At 38.7% G+C, this 17,421-nt stretch overlaps 1 long non-coding RNA gene across 1 annotated transcript; it reads left to right on the forward strand.

Moving 5' to 3' along the window:
• Positions 1 to 50: 50 nt before the first annotated feature.
• Positions 51 to 16,665, forward strand: LOC309826434. Its single transcript, XR_014297107.1, has 3 exons — positions 51 to 267; positions 4,796 to 4,850; positions 16,433 to 16,665. It is a non-coding gene; the product is annotated as an uncharacterized lncRNA (long non-coding RNA).
• The last annotated feature ends 756 nt before the right edge of the window (positions 16,666 to 17,421 follow it).

Consider the following 17,421-nt stretch of genomic DNA (forward strand, 5'->3'; position numbering starts at 1 on the left):
ACTGAGACAGGCGGGAAACCCCGGGACAGGTGTCCCCGCGGGAGCTAAGAGCTGCTAGGCGGCCACTACCAAGTCGCCCTTCTTGGGTCCTCAGTGAAGTTCCCTGTGTGTTGCAGATTCCCGCCAGTTTCTCACCGACCAGGCCGGATGCACCTGAGACTCCGGGTGAGCGAGTGTGCGGCTCAACCTCTCCTTCAGCTTCCACAGAGATGTGGCGTGTTGTGTAGTGTGAGAAGAACGAGACTGCAAGAAAGGCCACAAATAATGGTTCGTTTCTCTGTGTGAACCATACTCTTCCTCGAGTATCTTGTTTGTAGACATGTTTTTCTTTCTACTTTGGAATCCTTTTCCCTACTCCTTAGAGAACTCATCTTTCAAGGCTTTGTTGTCGTTTATCACTCTTTAACGTCATTACTGGTTCCCTCCGCCCAAGAGACTTTGAACTCTTCGAGGGCACTAATGTCTTTCTGTGCCCTCAGAATCAAGCACGATGCCTGAAAGATTAGGCTACTAAGGAAAAAGGCGGACATTTTCTTACAAGACACGTATTTTCTCTTTTGTGAGCAATCTTTTAGTAAATCCCCAAATGAAATAGTTTAGGACAGCTCTGCAATAAGCTGCCAACCTAACATTTACCGACTCCCAATGATGACTTATTTTTTTTATAAAGAAGAAAGGATGAGTACCTAGACTCAGGAAAGGTAAGAGTTGAGAGGGTCCTTAAGTATCTAAGCTTTGCAGATGAAGTAAGAGACTCAGATCATTGAAGTGATTTGCTCAAGTTCCGAGCAGTTTAGTACCACACTCTTCTTTTTAAACCTTGTCACTTGTATATTTTGGACATTTTTTCCTGTTAAACATTTTCTAGGTTAAACGTGACTCCCTAGTATTCTGCATTGTGAACATATGATACTTTATTTATCCAAATCCCCATTGTTTAATATTTAGGTTACCCCTCTCCCAAGCAACTCATTTATGAGCTGCTTGACATATTTTTTGTGTGTACATTTATACTCCTTTAGAATAAATTCCTGAAAATAGAATTGTAGGGTCAAATGAAATGGGTATTTCTAAGTCTTTCATAAAAAGTGCTAAATTGCTCTCCAGAAATGTTTTACCAACATATATTCTCCACAGTAGTATATGAGAGTGCTCCCCTTCTTAAACTCACCAGTACTGCTTGTTGTCATTTTTCACAATCACTATTAGTTTAGCAGATTGAATTAACATTGTTTTCTTTTGTTTTCACAGCACCTAGCATAATGCCTAGCACATATTAAGAGCTTAATAAATAGTGTTAAATGAATGATTAAATAAATGATCATTTAAAATGATTATATAGCACATAAACATTTTGATAGTTCTTTTCTACATATCTCTATATATTCATGTGCCTCACACATATATATATATAATAAATATATCTTTTTTAAAAGTAAAATCATATTAAACTGTTTTATACTAGACATAAAAAGTTGTGGCCATCTTTACATGTCCATAAGTAATAATCTATATTATTTAAAATAGTTGTGTAGTATTCAGTTGTGTGGAAATACAATAATTTACTTAACTATGGGTGGGCAATTAGATTATTTCTAAGTTTTTGCTATTATAAAAATACTGTAGGGCTTCCCTGGTGGCACACTGGTTGAGAGTCCGCCTGCCGATGCAGGGGACACGGGTTCGTGCCCCGGTCCGGGAAGATCCCACATGCCGCGGAGCGGCTGGGCCCGTGAGCCATGGCCGCCGAGCCTGCGCGTCCGGAGCCTGTGCTCCGCAACGGAAGAGGCCACAACGGTGAGAGGCCCGCGTACCGCAAAAAAAAAACCAAAAAGAACGACACTATAATGAATATTCTTCTACATGCACACATTTTGTGTACTTTCCTGATTACCTCCTTATGATGAATTCATGGAAATAGAATTGCAGGTCCAAAGGGAACCCACATTTTCAATCATGATAAATATGGCAAAATAGCAAAAAAAAAAAAAAAAAAAGAAAAGCAAAGCTATATCAGTATATTTTCTAGAGTGCCTGAGAATCCACTTTCTTTATACCTTCACCAATACTGGATAGTGTATGAACTTTTTACCTTCCTCAAGTTGATAGGCAGAAAAAAAAAACAAAAAAACTCTTGCTGTAATTTTAGTTATATTTTTTGATTACTAGTAAAAAAATATTTTCATATATTTCTTGGCTGTTTATGTTACTTTTGTGAATTGCCATTTAATTCCTTTTCTCAATTTATTATTTTGTTAATCATTTTCTCATTGATTTGTAGGAGCTCCCTGCCAAATGAGATATGTAGGGTGCAATTGCACAAAACTTTCCCACCACATGTTAAAACACATCCTGTGGAGTTATTTCTTCCCTGCTCTGTGAATGAAATATGGCACAAATATCATGACTTTTCTGACATTCAAGTAAAAAAAAAGTTAACTAGGCAATTCAATAGCCTCAGATAAGTAGTTAATAAGTCCAGCATAATAATAACTGGCAGATAATAGCAAAGCCCTTTCCCTCCTCTAACCAGCTTGAGCCTGCCATGGTGAAAGGCGAATGGTTGACTTCTTTTCTATGTCCCAGCCTAAAATCTCTCTTCATGCCCCCTCCCACCACCACCAACTCGGTGGCCTTACTTCTCCCCAGATGAAATAGAGGAAAGGGCAAGAGAGTTCTTAACGTGGCTAGTACAGTTCTGTTGATGCTCTCTGAGATCAGCAGGTGTTTACACTTGACTCGTTACTTTATGCATTCTTTGGAAACACTTCCATCCCCAGTGAGCAAATGTAAACAGTCCCTCACTTGCACTTGGGTAAATATATGTCATCTCGTCTAAAGTTCAGTGTCAGTTACTAGCATCTGTTGTATACACCTCCAGCTTCTTACTGTGGAGGTCTCCTCACACTTCCACTTGATCCTCGCCGGTAGCCCATATCTGACCGAAAGAAACACCCATGGAATGGCTTTGCCTCACATCTATGGGAGTATAGACTTTGACAAAATTGAAAACTCATCTTCACAGTTAGCCAACCAAAATTTCTTGCTGCCTGGATTCCACTAGAATGTTAGCTCTATGAAGGCAGAGGATTTTCGTCTATTTAGCTCACCTCTGTAGTCACCTGTGCCTAGAATAGTGTCTATACTTAATAAGTGCTCTATAAGTATTGAATGAATGAGTTCCTCAGATATAAGCCAGACACTAATCCACCACCGTGACGCCCAGCTTAGGGGTCCTATATCTAATTTCCATTAAAGCCTCTCTCCCTAGGCATGAAGTGAGGAAATGGGTAGACAGTTAAAAGTGGCAAAAGCAGCCCCCCTCTGTTTTTTAATTTCTAATTTTGGTGGTCTTCCACTTTACTGTGGAATGTGGGAATAGTTGGCACTTTACTTTCCTTAGAGCCTCAGCCAAAACTGAGACAGAAAGTCCCATTTTAACATCCTGCTACACACATATAACAACAGTACTTATTTATTTACAGTTTGTCTCCATCTAGTAAATCAAGCCCCTGGAGGACAGGGACTGTGCTATATTTGTTTGTATAATATATATATCTAATGTATCATACAAGCTAGGTACTCAATAAAGTTTAGAATTCGTGGATGAGTAAGAGTACTTTAGCAGTAGTGATAATTCCAAATATATTGCAGATATTCCAATTCAAAGATTAAAGTACAAAACTGTTTATAGTACTCTCCTAGTAGAAATCTTTAAATTTGGAAATATTTATAGCAAAATGACAGATTTACTTGTACTTTAATGTCACTGTGCCAGATATTCTCTGCTGCCCCTATAGATCTGCGTCACCCTTTAGAGGTTACATCAGCAAGTTCCCTTCCCCTCTGGCTTCTGGTTGAGCTCAGCTGATGGAGAGCACTAGCAGGAGATCAAAAGGCAATAGGAGACAGAGATTAGTGTATTTATTACCCTCTCTCCCTCCACGTTGGCCAGGTTGGGGTAATAAATACACTGCATCATCATCTCTTGCTGTTTCCCTCCTCACATTCTGATTATATTCTCTTCAGTTGCCCCTTTTGAGTGTGCCATCTGTTTCTTGCTGGGACCCTGACAGATACAAAAATATTTTCAGTTTTTACACGGTGTAGGAGGTATACACCAGTTTTTTTAATGTGAGAAAAATCTGTTATCTTTTCTTGAAGTTTAGTTTATATTATACTTCTAAGCACGTTAATATTGGTGGCTCTGAAATAGCTGGAAAATAGAACCTAAAATGATATATGCCCTTTCCTGTTTCTACCTGTTCAAATATATAGGAAAGAAGTCAGCTTACAGTTGGTTTTATATTTTTCCAATTATAAGAGGAATATACATTTATTTTAATTTTTTTCAAATGCAGACAGTATGAAAAATAATCCCATATAATCCACTAGGTAGAGAAAATTACTATTAGAAATTTAGTCATTTTCCCCCTACAATAATATCTATCAAAGAAGGGAGGAAAATTATCCTGATAATACATTTTCCAATATTTATAATATATAGTACATTGTCTTTGTGTGCATATGCATATTGTGGGGTGTGACTCATTCCATAAAAAGAAATATTGCATTTCTTTAGATCAACATGAATCTAACCCTGAGTTCCCATCCTGCCATGTTGGTGAGAAAGTCAATCTCAGTTATTATTGAGCATTTCCTCTCCATCCAGGATTGTACAAAGTTTCTAGGGCCTTAATCATTGTGGAAATACCTGGAATTACCTCAAATTATTTGGTTGTCTGTCCACATTGATTTACTGCTGAGATTCCCTTTTGTGCCATCTTCCCTTCAGGTCTGAGGACTCCAACATTTCTTACCACCCTGAGAACTCAAGAATCCGGAATCAAGTGAGTGAATTTGGTACCCCCTGCACCCAGGTGCAGCCTTCCTCTCTGAGGTTTTGTCACAGAGCAAGACAGGAGTCTTAGATGTTCACTCAACTTATGGGCTTCCATCTCCTAAATCCTGGGGAATCTCTCTTCCACGTCATCCTCAAAGGCATTCCTTTCTTTTTTTCCCCTTCTCATTTCACAATATAGAGAGAGCCTATATTTGTCTCCATGCAGCTTTTGCTTTTTGCCTTAGAGGAATCTGAGGTCTGGATACCTGCTTGAATGGGGTCAAGAAGCAGGGAGATAGGAGAAAACATAGAATTAATATCTCAACAAAATAAACTGCCACAAAAATTTGTATCCAATTATATATGCTTATTTTTAACCTGCTTTTTTTTTTTTTTTTTTTTTTTTTGCGGTACGCGGGCCTCTCACTGTTGTGGCCTCTCCCGTTGTGGAGCACAGGCTCCGGACGCGCAGGCTCAGCGGCCATGGCTCACGGGCCCAGCCGCTCCGCGGCATGTGGGATCTTCCCAAACCGGGGCACGAACCCGTGTCCCCTGCATCGGCAGGCGGACTCTCAACCACTGTGCCACCAGGGAAGCCCCTAACCTGCTTTTTAATTTAAACATTACATCACAAACATTTCTTCATGTCACATGCTTTTAAATGTCTGTATAACCGGAAGGTATTCCATTATAAGAATGTATCATAATTTATTTAACCAACATTTGATAGCCTTTAGATAGCTCACTCTAAAGGTAGCCTTATCTGTATCCACTACAACCTTTTTTTTTTTTTTTAAAATAGATACTCAGAAGCTAAGATTCTCTTTGGGTAAGAGCTAAAGCTTGGGATAGAGCAAATTGAAATTAATAGACATAACTTGGAAGATTAACACTTTAGAATTCTATCTAAAGTATATAAGATAATTTTCCTCCTCAGTGTGTGTGACCAAAAGACAGGCCTGTACAAAAGCCATTGGCATACTTGAGTTGTTGAGAAATGCTTTTTTTTTTCCAGAAATTAAGAAATTATTACAGAATGTCATCTAGATAGTTGAGTAACAATAAATGTTACATGTGCATAGGAAAGTTTCAACTTGGCTCTTATTCGAATTTATTTTTATTTAATTCTAAAAAATCCTGAAGTGACTAACAATGGTCTTTAAACAGAGTAGTGCCACTTTTCTGGCCTATTCTTTCTGCAAAATACCCTTACTGATCAATTTTGCAACTGCTGGTTAAAAATCAGGATGTACCCTGAGCCAAATCTTTAAATCATGCTTAAAGGAGCCTAAAGCCATTAAAACCCCAAGAGATCAAAATGTTTCTTCTATTCGTCTACAAGTGGGGCTCTGATACAAGAGCCACTGTGAATAATCCAGCCAATCACCTTCAACTCACAAAGCCACCAATATACTCATAGAAGGGAATGATGAAAAGGAAAGGTTTTCGAGTCAGATATTTCTCTTTAATTCAACAAATATTTGTCGATTACCTTACTATATGCCAAGCATTATTACTAAGATGCTGAGAATACCTCAGTAAACAAAACAGACAAAAATTCCTGAGGAAGAGTGGTATGGGATGAAATCAGAGAGGAAGTGGTTTGGGGGCTGCAGACAATATAGGGCCTTTAGGCCACAATAAGGACTTTGACTCTGAGTGAGATAGAAAGCTACTAGAGGGTTTTGAACAGAGGCATTTCAGGACTGACTTTATAAAAGATTATCCTGACACTGTGTTGAGAACAAACTATAGGGGGCCAAGGAGGTTAACAAGATCAAGCCTACAGTAATCTAAGTGAGAGATGACAATGGCTTGGACCAGAGTTGTAATGGTGAGATTGTAGGAAGTAGTTGGATTCTGGGTATATTTTGAAGACAGAGCCAACAGTGCTTTGCTAATGGATTGGATGTGACATGTAAGAGAAAGAGAAGTTTCAAAATGGCTAACGTTTTCGGCCTGAGCAAATGGAAGAAAAAAGTTGCAATGAAATGTGACAAAGGAGAGATGGGAGGAGTAGGTTTGGGGGAAAAGATGATGGATATGGTTTTGTATATTTCAAGTTTGGGATGTCTCTAAGACATTCTAATGGAGATACGGAGTAGTAAGTTGGCATATGAGTTGGAGTTTAGTGGAGAGGTCCAGGATGGAGATCCAAAATTGGGGGTCATCATCGTAGAAGATTTATTCAGAGCCATGAGATTGGAGTGAGAATAGATAGGAGAGAATTCCAAGAACTGAAAACTGGGGCATTCCACTTTTAAGACAGAACTGGGTTTGTATTTAAGCCTAGCTACTTACAAGCTCTGAGACTTTCAATGACTTATTTCACCTTTCTGAACTTTTGTTTTGTTGTTGTTCTTGTTCTCGTTGCTTAAACCTGTAAAATAGAGATCATATTGACCAGTATCTTTTATGATTATTGTGATAAGTGAATTTCTCATTTAAAGTGCTTAGCACACTGCCTGGCACATGGTAAATAGTCAGTAAATATTACCTACTATTATTATTACTTTTAAAACCAGCATTTGTCTTCCAAAATGTTGCTGACTTCCTTAGTGATAATATGCTCATATAATCAATATAGTGGCAATGCCTGCTATTTATTTGGATAAAAAGTGACAAATTGGAAGTATACAGTGAACCACTCCCTCCCCCCATATCTAATACCTTAAATAAGATACACTTTTAGCCAAGAGTAAAGCCGAGAGGTTTTTCAACTTGTTAGCTTTTGAAGTCCTCTTAACTGTTTAATTTTGCATTAATCTTTTTTGAAAATTTTTAGGTACTTTTATTTAGCTGCCAAGATCTATGAAACACAATTATAGAGACTCTCCTTTAAAGTTTTGGCATTTAGTATGGCTGACTGCTACAAAAATAAAAACATGGTTGGTGAAGTTTGAAATAAGGACGCCCTTCTTTAACACATTTGAATAATCATTTGATCTGGAAATTATTTCATCCTTTATTTAAAAAAGTCTTTTAATTTTCAAAATAGATGGCGTCTTATTGCCCTAACAAAATAAAATATATTCTGATCTCATTTTCATAGAAATAACTCTGAGATTGTTTGGAAAACTACTTTCTATATTAAAAACAGGCATTTCTTCCTTTAATGGGCCAAAGCCAGCCTTTTTTTGGTGTCAGAGTGGCTTCAGAATTTCTTTTCCTTTGGCCTGTTGCTGAGGTGGCAAGGGTAACCATTGAGAAACAAAAGAATAGAGACATTTTAGGGTGGAAAGAGCATTCTTATAAATAAGGCAAAATTTTTCACTTGTTATAGTTCTTTTTCTTTCCTCGCTACAAGAGAGAAAAAAAGTCAATCCCTAGTCTACCAGTAGGCTAGTAATTCCTTAGATCATAATAAAAGTAATGTGCCCTTTAACACCAATATTTTCTAGAGTTGAAGTCCAAAGTTATGTGCGCAATTCCCTCCTCTGCCGCTAGGTGGCAATTAATGCCTTGGAGAGAAAAAATCCCCACCCATCCCTTCCCCCCTTCACCTTCCCCACCCAGAAAGATACGTGCATTTTCTTTTCCTTAAGGTAAGAATTCTCTTAAGGATAATATTCTCTTTCCTGCTTTGTTTTGTCCAAGTGAATTTACATTCACCTTTTCCTTTCATTGTTAAGAGTAACACATACAAATGCACCACAGACTGCTATAGCTAGGGAAGAATAGATCATATCTCTTAAAGAGGGTGGTTTCCAAACAGAGTGTATGTTCATGAGTGATATAGAGTAGGAAGTTGCTATAATTTCCCTGCAGAGTTTTGTTTTTCTCTATTTTAATAAAGAAAAATTTCCTGTGAAAGGAATTACAATTGGCCCACGTTAACGTTATGCCAAATGTTATATAATTAAATAGAAAATAAAAATGAAGAAAGAAGATAATTTTAAAGACCTAAAAGCAATTTCAGTGTGGTGAAACTGCTTTTCCAAGTGAACTATAGGAAAAACAATGAAAGAATTCTTCATGAGAGTCACAGAGCGGTACTATATAAAAAATAGAATTTTTTTTTTCCTCAGATAACCTACCCAGATTTATCTATTCCTAGCAAAGTTATTTAAAGACTACACATAGCTTCTATGTATTTATAAGTCTAGTGAATCTGGTCTACATCCTTTTTAAAATATGTTTAATCGAGGATGTTGCTTTTCATGACCTTCTTTGCTGGAAGAGTATATGTAGTGGGTGTTTGTTTTATATAAAATTCAAAATATCAAATCCCTGTTCAAAGAAGACTCTCAGTTTGGGTCTTAAACCAAAGAGACTCTCCCCAGGCTGAACTTAATGAAGCCGAACACCAAAAAAGAAAAGCTGCTTCTGGCATTCTAGGCCTTCCCTGCATCCAGATGGCCTGTCTGTAGCCTAGCCAGAGCCAAACCCTTCCTGCTGCTGGCCTTGGATGACAGCCCCAGGCTACACCAGCTTCCATACCCTTTTAACTCTTCAGTGTCCAAGATTTTTAAGAAAAGATGGGACTTCCAATGTGAATTGGGCTGAAAGGGTAAATCAAGTTTTCAGCTTGAAGTTTAGTTTATAAAATTTTTATCCACATCCCCTCCTCCCTCCCCTCCCATAGGCTCCCTGCCACAGTAGCTCAGTCAGCCATCTGGCATCAGAGGAGCACCGTTTGGAAGACAGTGTGTGTGTGGGCAGCCTGCAGGTGAGGACAGGGCTGCCAAGGCAGACCATGCGGTTTGTCCTGTGCCTACACCCAATACCTGACTTGTGCCTTTCCAGAGCATTAGTATACACACAGCAGTCCTGCTGTTTAGGGTGGGGGTAATTTCAAAAAGTATTTTTTAAAATAACTCGTTCACTAGACTTAAGTTCAGCAAACAAGCGTGCATAAATGGGAGATATAAAATGACCATGCATGGATTTAAGTGAGAACTTCTCTGAAGTCGTTGTACCAGAAAAACAAACCTACTCTGTTTTAAAAGTATCCTTGGAAGTCTTTCTAGAGGCAGCCATTGTTTTCATCTTGGGTTTTCAAAGGTTTGGGAATTCCACCAGAAGGTAATACACAAAGCAAACTTTACACTTGAAGGTAGAATTTCCCTATGGTTTTGCTTTTCTCTACATGGAGAGATGTAATTAACTGATTTGTAAGGGTGCTTCTCCGTTGGCCAGAATAGATATTTTCAGATGAAAGCCTATGTCACTTTCCTACTTATTTTTGAATCTCATTTCTTAGTTCTGTGCTTACTGTTATTTTTAATTATTATTATTATGTCTGTTGCCAAGCTATTCCACTTTCCACAGAGTTGATTAGAGACCTGAGAAATCCAGGCCAACATAAAGTCCTGGTTTCCAGATCAGACTACATGAACAAAGAAAAACAAAAACAAAAACAGCAAAAGTGCTAGTTTTTACAACACTCTTAAAGAAAACAAAATTAAAAAGTCCGAAAAGGAGCCTAGAGCTGTAGAGAATGGAGTTTAAAAACAGGAACCCGCAAACCGGTTTGCAGGGCAGAAATAGAGACACAGATGTAGAGAACAAACGTATGGACACCAAGCGGGGGAAGTGGCGGGAGGGGTGTGGGTGGGGTGTGATGAACTGGGAGATTGGGATTGACATGTATACACTGATGTGTATAAAACTGATGACTAATAAGAACCTGCAGTATAAAAAAATAAAATTGTAAAATTTAAAAAAAAACAAAAACAAAACAGGAACCCACAGAAGGAAGAATGAAAGGATAAAAAAACCATGGAGTACTGAGATGAAAATAAAGTATATAAAAGAGAGAATAAAAATAGATCTGATATATCTGTTGCTTTGCAGCGTTTAGCCTGGAGTGCTGGGTGGCTCCTCCGAGCAGCAGAACTGCCCTCAACAGCTGACATAAAAGGGCACTCTGGGGCTTCCCTGGTGGCGCAGTGGTTGAGAGCCCGCCTGCCGATTCAGGGGGCGCGGGTTCGTGCCCCGGTCCGGGGGGATCCCGCATGCTGCGGAGCGGCTGCGCCCGTGAGCCATGGCCGCTGAGCCTGCGCTCCACGGGGGGAGAGGCCACAGCAGTGAGAGGCCCGCGTACCGGGGGGGGGGGGAAGGGCACTCTGGCACCTGCTTCCGGTTTGTTGCTTCAGAACCAAAATCCTTCCCTTGACCCTCTCCATCCGCCTAGCTCTGTTCAGACCTTCACTCCCCTGGTTTCAGCTTTACTACTTGCTTCTGTGCATTTGCCTGGCTCTCAAATGCAGAAGGTTGTCTTCTGTGCCACGACCTTGTCTCTCTTCAACTAAGATGATGAAAATTGGGACTCGCCATCCAGCTATGTTGTCTCCGGCCATCTTGGGCAATATTCCTCCCCGTTGGACCCAGTCCTCAGGATTCTCCCTTCTGTGAAGAACACAGTGAGCTAGACAGGCATTTTGGAAAGATTTGTCCTCAGGGGTGATAGGATATCACTTCTGGTTCAATGCACATTTCCACAATATAAGCTGAGATCATCTAAATGCAGAAAGAGCAAAAAGGTCCATCAGTTCTGACCATAAATGTCTAATAACTGATAATAATAACTGATGGATTGGAATTGGATTTTCACAGAACAATAAAATACTACTCCCACCAGAAAGTAAATGTGAGAAAAATTTTTACAAAGGAAAAAAAGAAACTGACACATGGAGTTAGATGTCAACTTTTCTTCTTAGAAAATCTGAAGAAAAGTCCAGTTAAAGGGGAACATCATTTAGAATAAGTCATCTAATGTTAGTTTAATGCTCTTTTTTTTTTTAAATGTGCATTTTATTTCTGAGAAAAGAATTTTACTTCCCTTTTCAATTTGAGGAGGGGGGCAAAAACTTGGGAGCATCATTCCTGTGTTGTAGTGTCAAAAGAAAATTGTTGGCATGAGAAATGTTACGAATTTATGAAAAACAATAGTTTTCTCCCCTAATTAGAATGTTGTTTTTCACTGTTTTTCCCCATCACCGAGAGAGTATATGTATAAAAACCCAGCATCCTTGCATACAACCCTTTGACTAGATTTCACAACTCTAGTTCTATGCTAATAAGAAGTCTTTATTTAGTTTCAGTCTTTCCAAATAAGCCTGTAAGTTTCTGAAGCAGCACATGCCAGTTTGGTCCTCTCTGTCCTCTCTCCCTTGACCCCCGGCTGAAACCTGGCCTGTTCACCTAAAAAGGTGAAGCTAGACCCTGTTCTACAGAGCATTTTTGTCTTTATGGGGCCCCATAAAACCGTGGGGACTCGACTCCAGCCCAGCGAGGAGATAGAGACTGGCCGCCATCTAGTTCAGCTGGCTCAAGAGAAGTCAGCTTCCTCGTCCTCTCACAGACAGTCCCTTCCGTGCTGACCTTTGACTAACTGGCAGGGCTCTTGAGCTCTGACTCTGCTTCCTCTCTGCCCACACTCTTTTTCCCCACATTGTCAGTCGGTCCTTCTTGGAAGGGGGAAGAACCTGAGGAAAAGGTGCTGGGAAGAGGAAAATTGGAAGTCCTGACATTCAAGCCCCTAAGGATTATTTTCCCTTCCTTGATTAAGGTTTACTGTTCATTTAAATGGATATCAACACAAGACTTGCAAAATTTGGAAGGAAATCCAGAAAAGAGGGGATATATGTGTACATATAGCTGATTCACTTTGCCGTACAGCAAAAATTAACACAACATTGTAAAACAACTATACCCCAATAAAAAATTAATTAAAAATTTTTTTAAAAAATTAAAAAAAACTATACCCCCCAAAAAAATTAATTAAAAAAAATTGCAAAATTTGCAGAAACAGAGAATTTAGCATGTTCTATGCATCAGGGTAGATAGCTTACATATTTCAGGAGACTATGTTAGCCCTTCTGCAAATATCCCATAGTATTTTATTTATTTTTTTCAACACATGGATTCTTTTAAATTGAAGTATAGTTGATTTACAGTGTTGTGTTAGTTTCAAGTATACAGCAAAGCAACACATGGACTTTGTTGGAACACAATTCAGTCCATAATATTACTTAATACAGTGGCAAAGATACAATTCCACATGCTTTCTGGTCATAAGCTAGGTGGTTTCACTCTGTTATCTAATTACAAACTCACCAACAGGCAAATTTTGATCTTTTTTTTTTAAATAGACACTTTATTATATACACAGGTGATAAAATCCCAGACTTACTATAAGGCACATAAATATACACCCTGCTAAATATTTAATATTATCAAACTTGTACAGCTTGAGCATCCTGTAGTCTTTTAAAAATGGCATATTTAATGCAACTTTTTGCAAACATTTTGCTTTCCTTTTATAATTATTATGATCTGTAGTTCCACTGTGTAGAAATAGATTCCAGGAAAAATTACAATGCATATAGACAATGGTCAAATAGCTTAAAGAATTTGATGCTGGGGCTTCCCTGGTGGCGCAGTAGTTAAGAATCCACCTGCCAATGCAGGGGACACGGGTTCAAGCCTTGGTCTGGGAAGATCCCACATGCCACAGAGCAACTAAGCCCATGTGCCACAACTACTGAGCCTGCACTCTAGAGCCCACCAGCCACAACTACTGAGCCTGTGTGTCACAACTACTGAAGCCAGCGTGCCTAGAGCCTGTGCTCCGCAACAAGAGAAGCCACCGCAATGAGAAGCCCATGCACCATAATGAAGAGTAGACCCCGCTTGTCGCAACTAGAGAAAGCCTGCATGCAGCAACGAAGACCTGTTTAAAAATTTTTTTAAAGGTAAAGAATATAGAGGAACAATCGTAAAATTGTAAAAGTCCCTTTACAATTGTAAAAGCAAAGATTATTTTCCTGATTTTTCTTCCCCTTTGATGACTTCACTGTTGGTGCCTCAGCTGCATGTATGGCATCTCTCCTCCTGCTGACTTTGTACAAAAAAATTCCCTCCCTCATTTGGGGATGTTTGTAACCCTTTCATCTAGCCCACTCTATTTACCTTCCAAAAGCTGGCATTCAGCTGAAACCAGAGGAAAAAAAAAGTCTTTTCCCAGTTTGTTGGCAACTTGTTGAAGGCAATTGACTGCTTTTCAATAGAAAACATTTCCTTCCCCTATCGTGTCACCTCTACCCCTTAAAACACTTTCCAGAGCTCTGGCTGAGCCCTCCCTGGATTGCCAAACAATGGTTTCCTTTTAAATAAAGCAGCTGGTGTCATACGTAGGTATTTTCTTAAGAAAAGAATCATTGATTTCCGCCCATAATGTGTACATAGTAAAGAGCACCACAGAACTGGAAGGGGCTTCCCAATTCAATCCCACCCATGAATTTTACAGGGGAGGAAACTGAGACCCAGGGAAGTAAGGGTATAGTCCAATTTCTAGATCAAAGATTCCTCCCTTTTTCTGTAACATGGATCACCTTGTCAAACTGGTGAAGCCTGTGGATTCCCTCTCAGAATAATGTTTTTAACAACATAAAATAATGTACAGTACATGAAGATGGACCCCTTCCTTATATCATGTACAAAAATAAACTCAAAATGGATCAAAATCCTAAACGTAAGAGCCAAAACAATACAATTCTTAGAAGAAGACATAAAAGTAAACCTTATGACTGTAGATTAGGCAATGGATTCTTTTATCTTTTTATTTTATTTTAAATTTATTTATATTTATTTTTGGCTGTGTTGGGTCTTCATTGCTGCGTGCAGGCTTTCTCTAGTTGCGGTGAGTGGGGGCTACTCTTTGTTGCAGTGTGCGGGCTTCTCATTGCGGTGGCTTCTCTTGTTGCAGAGCACAGGCTCTAGGCGCACGGGCTTCAGCAGTTGTGGCGCACGGGCTTCAGCAGTTGGCACACAGGCTCAGTAGTTGTGGCTTGTGGGCTCTAGAGTGTAGGCTCAGTAGTTGTGGCACACGGGCTTAGTTGCTCCGCAGCATGTGGGATCTTCCCGGACCAGGGCTCAAACCCGTGTGCTCTGCATTGGCAGGTGGATTCTTAACCACTGTGCCACCAGGGAAGCCCCTCTTTTGTCTTTTTAAAAACATCTTTATTGAAATATAATTCATATGCCATAAAATTCATCTATTTAAGGTATGTACAGTTTTAGTACATTTACAGAGTTGTACAACCATCACCATGATCTAATTTTAGAATCTAACTTTTTTTTTTAAACAATAAGGAGGATTTATTGGTTCATGTACAGGGATAATCAAACAATGACACCAAGGTCTGGATTTTTCTAAGCATGTCTGTTCTTTTCTTCTGCCATTTTTTTTTCTGAAGAAAAATTAGATCTGATAAGGGACTTGTATCCAGAATAAAGAACTCTTGCAGCTCAATAATTAAAGACAAACGATCCAATTAAAGAATGGGCAAAAGATTTGAATAGGCATTTCTCCAAAGAAGACATACCATGACCCATGGCCCATAACCATGTAAAAAAGTGCTCAGCGTCATTAACCATTAGGGAAATGCAAAGCAAAACCACAATGAGATACCACTTCATACCCGCTAGGATGGCTGTAATCAGAAAGCCATGCAATAACGAGTTGGAGAGGATATTGAGAAATCGGAACCCTCAAACACTGCTGGAGATGATATAAAATGGTGCAACCACTTTAGAAAACAGTCTGGCAATTCTTCAAAAGGTTAAACACAGAGTTACCATATGACCTAGCAATTCCACTCCTAGGTATAAACCCATTAGAAATGAAAACATAGCATATATCTACACAAACATTTGCACATGAATGCTCATAGCATTTCAGCTATTATTCATGATAGCTAAAAAGTGGAAACAACCTAAATGTCCATCAATATGAATAAACAAAATATGGTATAGCCATGCAATGAAATATTATATGGCAATAAAAAGAAATGAAGTCCTGGTACATGATACAACTTGGGTGAACCTTAAAAACATGCTAAGTGAGAGAAACCAGTCACAAAAGACTCATATTGTATGATCCCATTTATATGAAAGGTCCAGAATAGGCAAATTTATAAAGACAGAAAGTACATTAGTGGTTGCCAAGGGCTGAGGGATAGAGAGGAAAAGAGTAAGCAGTGACTGCTGTTGAGTACAAGTTTCTTCTTGTGGTGATGAAAATATTCTAAACTTAGATTATAGTGATGGTTGCATAATTCTGTGATTATATTAAAACCTTTGAAATGTGCACTTTAAATGGGTGAATTTTATGTTATATGTATTATATCTCAATAAAGATGTTTTAAAAATACATACGAATCCAAAGGAAACCAATTCCATCAAAATATAGTTATCAGAATATTAAAAAACAAATATATGATATAGTAATATATGTGCTTCTTTTTTAACGTGTTAAATTATAAGACGTAGCAGCAAGTCTATTAAGTACCATAATTTTGAAATAGTGATGAATAGATATTATAACTTGAGATATCTGCAACAAATGTGAAAGCAATAAGAAAATGTCTGACTTCTCGTGGTGGAAAATCATAAGTACTGCTAACACTCTGTGGTTTCTTGTCTACATTAATAATCAAAGGACTACATGGGCAATTTAAGCCTACAAATGGGAGGAAGTGAAAGATAGGGCAGAATTGGGAGAGCTCTTGAAGGAAATGCTAAATTTCAATTAGACATCGATGAAAATAATGATGTAATTTTTTTCCCCTTTTAAATTCACAGACATCCTGAATTCTGTCTATGGACAGAATGGACCTCCTGGGGATCCATCAAGAGAGTTAGTGAGAAAGCTGGTTTAAAATCCATGCCTCCTGACTTAGCTAAGTTCTCTATCTAATCCTACTCTTTTTTTTTCTCTCTCTTAATAAAGGGGATTAGGTGGAAAAGAATGAATTTTATTTAAACTGCTAGAGTGAGTCAGTTCTAAAACGAGAGGGACCCAAGTGTTGCTTGTGTGGAAGTTTCTAAAGAATAAAAAGGTTTTGAACTCTGACCCTCCCCTTCCTACTCCATTCCTGCCCCCCCCCCACACACAACCACCACCACCCAAGCAACCCATATACACCACAACTACAAAATGATAATATAATTACTATATTTCAATAGTAGACGTCGATTTAGAAAAGTAATTGTTGTTTAGAGCTCTAGTGGAATTTGACGTTTTCTCAGAGGGAATATTTTTAAGAATTCACTTTTGAATGCCTGGTGAGGCAGAAAATCTGCCAGCAGAGATTGAATCTGTTGGAAATAGAGTGGGGTAACTGAGCTCAAATCACTGATTTTAGATTTTGCAGAAATTTATTCACTTTTCAATTTAGGGAGGAGCTTACCAGGGCAGACCATCTTAAGAGATAGCTGCTGATACACACGTGGTCACTAAGAAGTGGAATGGAAGAAAACAGACACAATCAAGTTGTTTGTCTTCATTCTATTCAAATGACTGTAAATATCAGATGATTACAATATGTACACACAGATGGAGTAAATCATTTTTTAAAATGAGAATAGAATGTGTGACATTCCGGCCATTATTTGAAACCTGGGGCAAGGAGGTTTTTGGGTCCTCCTTTTAACTGTGCCTTCTTTCCAAATCACCTCCACCATGTAATATAGTACTGCCTGACAGAGTAATATATAGAACCTGGACCATGGTTTGCAACTGGGCATTAAGACTGGTGGTCACTTGAGTATGGGAACTTATTAAAAGTTTA

This window comes from Grampus griseus (genome assembly GCF_964374135.1).
Source record: "Grampus griseus genome assembly, chromosome: 8".
Lineage (NCBI taxonomy): Eukaryota > Metazoa > Chordata > Mammalia > Artiodactyla > Delphinidae > Grampus > Grampus griseus.